The following is a 7850-nucleotide window of genomic DNA, read 5'->3' as shown; positions in this document are numbered from 1 at the left end:
TGAGTTCCATACCCCTTGTACAATCACACCCAAACCAGTCATAGGTTCAAACATAGTCCATTTTTATTAATAAATGTTATCTTCACAGACAAATTAAGACAACCAAAATATAAACAGCAAAGAATACAATCTTTTTCCTTCACACTCTTTCCTTCAAGCTGTGTCCACCGCCTCCCAACTCTGACTGCCTCGTCAAGATAATGTGGCTCCTTGTATCTTTGTACTTCTGGGGCTAGGACATGGTTAGCTGGAAGCACTTCTGGGTCTGATAGAAGTGCCACAAAGTAGGGCCCATGTCCCCTTGTAGCGTCCCCTGGTAGCACCTACAGAACCTAACAGGGCTGTATACTGGAACTCCAATTCCCATGATGCTTCAGAGCGATGCCATAGAGCAGTGGTCCCCAACCTTTTTGACACCAAGGACCGCTTTTATAAAAGCAAATTTTTCCAGGGAGCGGTGGGGATGGGGGGATTCGGGACGGGTTTGTAGGGCAGTTTTATACACAATATACATTACATTTCTATTATTATTAAGTTATAATATTGTTAAAAAATTATACATCTTATCATAATGCAGAATCTGAGCTTGTTTTCCTGCAACCAGACGATCCCATCTTGGGACGATGGAGGACAGTGACAAGTGAAGTGTGTTGCTTATGTTCAGTCTACTCCGTAATCTCGTTTTGGTTGCTGTCACTGCAGAAAATGCTGCCAAATAAAGATAGGATGTTGGAAATGGAAGCAGACTTTTCAGTGCTTTTGTGGCAACCTCAGGATATTCCGCCTTGACTTTAATCCAAAACGTATGGAGATTTGAAGTTGTCTCAAAAATACTTTTAAGGCCACCATCATTTGCAACCTCAAGCAGCTGATCCTCTTCAAGCACAGACAAAGTTGATTCACCTGGCTTATTCACAAATGGGTCACGGATCCATTCCTTCCCATTTCGGGAGTCTTTTGTGGTTGGGAAATAATGCTCAAACTCTATTGAAAGCTGAGATAGGTGATCATACACCAGTTGGGAGAAAGTAGGCCCTGACTTGGTATCTTTAACAACCTCTGCTAACGTTTGAAACATATCAAAAATCCCAATGTTCACTTGTCAACCCCATAAACCAAGTTTGGCTTTGAATGCAGCCACTTTATCTGCCAACTTGAACACAGTGGTCATTCTTCCCTGCATGAAGTGACAGATTAAGTTCGTTGAGCAGGCTAGACCCATTAGACCTAATAGACCCATTCTGCATCACTAAAATATGCTGCTAGTGTTTTTCTGAAAAAAATATCTGGAGCAGCTCTCGTAACTCAAAAACTCTGGTCAGTGATCTACCTTTAGGAAGCCATCTCACTTCTGTGTATAAGAGAAGACGTGTGTGTTCACAGCCAAAACTCTGTTCCTGTGCCTTTAAGCACTCCCCCTCACAGCTACACACACGCCGGCTGCTTCCTTCAAGATGGTAGCTGCAGCTGCTAACTGCTGCATCTTCTGCTGTCACCACCAACCAGGTTCCCCCTCTCCCTAACTCTGGGTAACTTCTGCCTCTGCCCCACGTGCTGCTGCTCCACTGCCACAAGTTCAGGAGTGAACCAGGGAGCAAAAAAGGAGAAAGAAAAAGATCTAGTTTTTAATGGAGCGACAGAGGTAAGAATACCATTAAGTCCAGTGTTATAGTGTGAGACCAGTTCTTCAGGAATGGATAAATTATGAATGTCCATAATGGAATCAATACTAGAGGAAAGAGAGTCTAAGTTAATATTCTTAATATTATGGAAAGACATGAGACGGGTAAGCTTAGTATTGGAAAGTGCAAGAATAGATAGTAACAGATCTGTGACATACCAAGGGGTTATGATTTTAAAAGCTCTCTCGCTGTATATGTACAGTAACAGAGGATAAGTCCAGGCTTTCTTCGTCTGTTGTTATCCTGCTAGATAACCTACCATACAGTATGTTCAAGATTTCAGGTTTCTTCTACATATTAGGAAGTTTTTCAAAGCACACAGATCCAACCTCATATGCAATGAACCATTCTCAGAATGAAGTGGTGCTTGGTCAACCAATTGTTCAAGGTACCACAGAACCCAGTAAAGAACCATAAAAATGCCACTGAAGATCCAGTATTTTTAAGAATATATTGTCAATTCAGGTTTAGTGGGCTCCTAAGATTTTACACTAAATATTCATTTTTCTGTAGGTCCTCAAAAGAGCTGGATGGGGAACAACAACTCAAGCCCAAGGGCTCCTTTCCTCCCCACTTTTGGGTCTTTTTTCCGCTGTGGATCTGATAAGCACCGCGTTGCCGCACCCACCACATGACGAGCCACCTGGATTGGGACCTGAGTGCAATGGGTGACACCTCAGCACCACACTGCTCTGGTAAATGTAAAATCTACCCTAAGATTAGTCATGTTGCACGGGTCTGCTGTTCTTTGTTAATATGCTGTGTGCCTACAGATGCTTTACCAGAGCTTCAGATCCTGTATTTAAGTGGGGGCAGCACTATGTAATTAAGTACTACATTTCCCAGCAGCCCCGGCAGTATTATGCTATGGGCTGTTTAAAAATTGGGACCGACAAGACACCATGGGAATCACAATCATCTGTCTGTCTGTTCATATTCTATTCTTACCCATTTGGATTACCCGTAGTTTATTTTGGATTACAATTCCTGACTGGATGTATGGACTGTCTTGTGCTTGCCTACTCGTGTGGTTTGTATGAATCTTCATTGGAGGAACTACTCCTACTCACCACATCCCACTCTGCATCAAGAAAATGGTAGGACAAAACTTTATATTTCTTACAGTGAACTATTCACAGGATTTGTCCCTTGCCCATCCATCGTCATCTGCTCCTGCTGCACTGGCCTGTGTTTTGGACATTGTTGTTAGTGTTTATTCTTTGAGTTTATTATTCTGTTCTAAATTGTTATTGCCATCGGGGATCTAGGGAGTGCTGTGTGCGTACGTGTTTTCATTACATTGTATACAGTATTCTTTTTTCATTCATTTGATTAACATATTTCATTATAATTTATTGATTCATTGGGCCTCTAACTGTGTCTCTATAAGTGAGTGTGTGCTTGCCGAGTCAAGGCTAGGTGTACTGCTGAATTCCCCCTAATAAAATAAATAAATCCCCATCTCTCTGATGGTGTGAGTCTTACCGTCACATTGACTGCTACAAAGTTGCCAATCTGTTGCATTGCCATCATGAAAACTTCAACTTCTAAAACATTTATGGATCAAGCGATGGATTCTGAATCGTTAGTATCCATTTTGCTGAAGTATTTATACAGGGCACAATTTAAAGGAGAGCCTTTACTGCCCCCTTTTGTTAAGTTAATGACTTCCTCATGCTCTCCATTGCCTGTGCTTATCTTCTTCCCTGTAACTGTATTCAAAGATGACACCACATGCTCTACATCAGCCTTCATTATGGATTCTGGAGCTGCTTTGATGGGCATGCATTTAATGAGAGTCTGTATGAGTACTTAGTGGCACATACTACAATAAGTTGTATTCATGTGCTGCAACTTCACAGCTCCATCATCTCCAGTTATCCTAGAATGTGCTTTGTACACAGAGTGACAGAGTGTTAGACTGAGTATGTGTTGTTTTAGGTTATATAGAGCCCTGATGTGTGGAGCACAAGTCCATGAAGGTTCTGCTCAAGCTTATAATGCACTGGTGTGGCCTTATCTTGAGTACTGTGTGTAGCTTGGATCTGCAGGCTTCAAAAAGGACATAGCGGTGGTGCTAGAGAAAGTCCACAGAAGAGCGACTAGGCTGGTTCCAGGACTATGGGGAATGAATTATGAGGAAAGAAAGAATTGAGCCTTTTCAGTTCAAGCAAAAGAAGATTATGTTCTGACATGACTGAATTGTTTAAAATTATGAAGGGAATTTGCCCAGTAGATCGAGATGGTGACTTTAAAATGAGTTCATCAAGAACACAGGGACACAGTTGGAAACTTGTTAAGGATAAATTTTGCACATACTTTAGGAAGTTTTTCTTTACACAGAGAACCAAGGCATTTGGGATAAGCTACCAAGTAGGACTTTAGCAACTTCCAAAACTCAACTTAGTGTCATTTTAGAAGAATTAAGTGGATAGGACTGGCGAGCTTTGTTGGACTGAATGGCCGGTTCTCATCTAGGCTGTTCTAATGTTCTCAGTGTTCTAATGTAATACATCATGGCTGACCTCGCTCATTACCAAGGCTTTGTGAGAACTAAAAAATCATTAGCATGAGCTATACTGGTGACCAGGTATGGATGATGTGGAAGTAACCCCCGAGAAAGACAGGAATAGTTCAATCAATCAGGCTTTATTCAGTCACAGATGAGTACATGGATTCATGCTTTGCAAAGCAGAAGAGCAAAATGTTTCGGTTTCAGTTGGCTTTTTATATTCATATTCTCCCTCCCTCTTACTTATGAAACAGCATTCTAAGCATTTCCCCGAATCGGCCAACCGTTTCTTTTTTTTTTTGTGCACAAGTTCAAGAGGGGCCCCAAAGAAGGAACAGTCATCTTTCCAGTGTCTAACACACCCATTCCTTTAAAGGAAGTTACTTCACCTTATCTTATGACAGACGCCTGTTTGAATAACCTGCCGTTATAATAAAACAGCTTTTAATCCTTAGTAGTTTGCAAGTATGTTACATTTTCTTTCACAATGATATAAATGTAGCTCAAGTTAAAAATTGTCAACTGTTTGCTGTCATGACCACCAATCCTTCTGCTGCACCCTTACAATTTGTGTCATTTCCATCTGAACCCTGGGAAAAGCTGGCATACAGATACAGTGAGTCCACTTGTAACGGTTGTTTGGAACTGTCGTTACGTACTAACCACGACTGACTATCATAGCAAGTGGCCAGAAGTTGTCTTCACAGTTTCTATTACTATTTATAAAGTCATAGGTTACCTTTCCTTAGTCTTGAGCAGATCCTGAAGTCCATGAACCCTTGTATCACACAATGCATGTCAATTTACATCAACAGACTTTGGTGTGTTTCTGAACACAATACAATTGAATACAATTAAGACACACTTCAGTATTGCATTCAGCTACAGTGTAAAAAATGAGGATGTAACTTAATGGTTAACTGAGCTACCAGTCTTTTAAAAAATAGTCAGGAGCATAGACCAGTGTACGGTTTATCTCAGTAAAATGAATGCAGTCAACAATTTTATCATTTTAATATTGATGTAAGAGCCTATCTTAGAAAGTTAAAGCTTTGAGTTAAACCCATATTAGTGTTTGCTTCATTTCAATAGAATATAAAGTTCTTTTATAGTCATAGACAATGGTACAGTATTTTCTCCCTGTAAGTTAGTATGAGATAGAACTTTCTTGCAATAATTAAGATATACAGTGTGACAATTGAATCAGTTGATGTTTAGAAGAGGTCCAGTACACAGGGACTTAAAAGACCCATTTTCAACATAGAAATTGGATAGGCATACAGTTTTGTGACCGTTTTGAAATTGTTCAGAAATGTTTAGAAGTGATTTTGTAACAAATAGAAATGTAACAAGATTTATAAGCTTTGAACAGAACTTCTCTTAAACAAGAACTTTTGTAATTTTTAGCTATTTCAATTTTCTGTTTTTTTGTGTGAACTGTTTTACTTTGAATTTTAACTAAAACTTTTAAAAACGAAGATATTTTGTCTGGAATCATTTCGGTGCATCAGGCTTTTGTTGAATCCCATTTTTTTATGCTGCTGAACTTTGGTAATTTTTGGAAAACACAGCTACAATTGAATTGAACTGTTTTATAACATCCAATCAACCAAACTCAAGCTAAACAGCTCAGTGATTTAACTTTTAACAGCATCACTTATATATAGAAAAAATGTCAACAGGCAATTATTGTAATCATTTGACGTAAACCAACGTTTATGAAACGCAATTCATGTTGTCAAGTGGAGAAAGAAATGTTGCTTTTCTGGTATAGTGTGCTACAGTTTCACCAGTATTTTAAAAATAGCTCCACATAAATCAGCTTCCATAACCACAAAAAACATTCAAAACACACTGAAAAATTATTTTGCTTACCATTATTAAATTTTAGCTTTTCACCGTTTATAAATATGGAGGTTATAAGGAAGAATGTGCAGCTCCCTTATGCAAATTTACTAACTTAATGCAAATGTACAATTTGGTACCATTATGAGCTCAGGGAAATGCAGCAATCATTCACAAAATAATTTCATACACTGAGACAATTGATATTGGCAGCTAAAAGACTGCTTAAATGTACATTTCTATGTATTTATCTAATATCATTGTTTTAACAGTTTATTGTATTGCATTTTTTTTTTACCGTGAAAATATACAGTTAATGTAAAGCATTTTAAGCAGATTTCTATTACAGTGTAGAATCAGGGCAGTTGAAAGATTTCAACGTGTTCTCAAAGGTTTCATTCAGTCTGCTCGTATGTTACCAATAACACCCTGCAAACCTTCTGTCTCAGAATTTCTTCAGATAGACTGGGCAACACCACCTACCATTATGGGAGCTTCCCCTTTCAAACTTCTTCATGACAGTGTGACAGATAGAGGGCGCTCTCGCTCCCTTGAACCCTCAGACTATACACCAGACACCAGATAAAAGTCCAAATATAATATTGAACTATAACGTGCACAAAGCACCCTCCTCTCCACAATACTCATAAATACACAATAACACAATCAATAATCAATCCTCCATTCTCCCAGACGCGTTGCCACCCTTCCACCCAGCTCAGCTCAACTCTGGGATCTCCCACAGTCCTTTATATAGTCCGTGACCCGGAAGTGCTCCTGAACCCCTGTCCATGTGACTTCTTAACACTTCCGGGTCAGATCCAAAAGTCTTCTTTTCATCCCGGAAGTACGTCTGTCTTTTTGTTCATGTGATTATGACGCACTTCTGGGTTGTATGAGAAAGTCTTGCTGCTCCTCCCTGCAGCACCTTCTAAGGGCCCCTGTGGTATCCAGCAGGGTTGCGGATGAAAACTCCAATGTCCATAATTCCCTTCTGGCATTCAGGGCACCTCCATGCTGCAAGGAGGGCTCCATCTGGCAGTCTGGGGGTATTGGCCGGGATGAAAGGTCGGCCATATCCCACAACAGAAAAGTGCAAACACACCTCAATGTCATTCCTCCTCGTTGCTACAAAGAAAAAGATGAATTCTTAGCAGGTTATGAAAAATGGAAATAACGTTATTAGAAATAAACTTGATACCTTAGGATCAAAGGCCAAGGTGGAAATAAAACTTTTGGGTGCAATCATGGTCTCTGACCTAAATTTTAAAACCCACATTAACCAAACTACTAGGACTTAATTACTAGCATTGCAAATGTTAGATCTTTTACAACGGTGCAAGAAGCTGAGAAATTAATTCACGCTTTTGTTTTTAGTTCACTAGATTACTGTAATGCACTCCTAACTGGACTACTTAAGAAATACATCAATCAGTTGCAATTAATTCAGAATGCAGCAGCAGGAATCTTTGCCAGCTAATGGGAGTTGAACTGACGAACACGGGCAGCGTTTTGTCCTCCCTGGACATTCATACCATCAGAGTTTTGGTTGCTTAATACCTTCATCTTTTAATCACTAAATATATCTCCCTCTCTTAATGGGTTACATATAACAAAAATTCTTAAGCCTAAAACTGCCTACAAAAACAACTACACTTGTGGGCCGCTAAGTTATTTAGTGAGCAGACATTTAGGGTACAACGGGTGACACCTCAGTCATGTAGACCACTGCACCGCAATGGCAGCTGGACAAAGCATGTTAATAATTCTAGAAACTCAATGTGTTTTACACAGTATGACAGACTGTAAGG

The sequence above is a fragment of the Erpetoichthys calabaricus genome, chromosome 14, assembly GCF_900747795.2.
Source record: "Erpetoichthys calabaricus chromosome 14, fErpCal1.3, whole genome shotgun sequence".
Classification (NCBI taxonomy): Eukaryota; Metazoa; Chordata; class Cladistia; order Polypteriformes; family Polypteridae; genus Erpetoichthys; species Erpetoichthys calabaricus.
The sequence above is the reverse complement of the archived record's forward strand: the minus strand, read 5'-3'. Positions refer to the sequence as shown.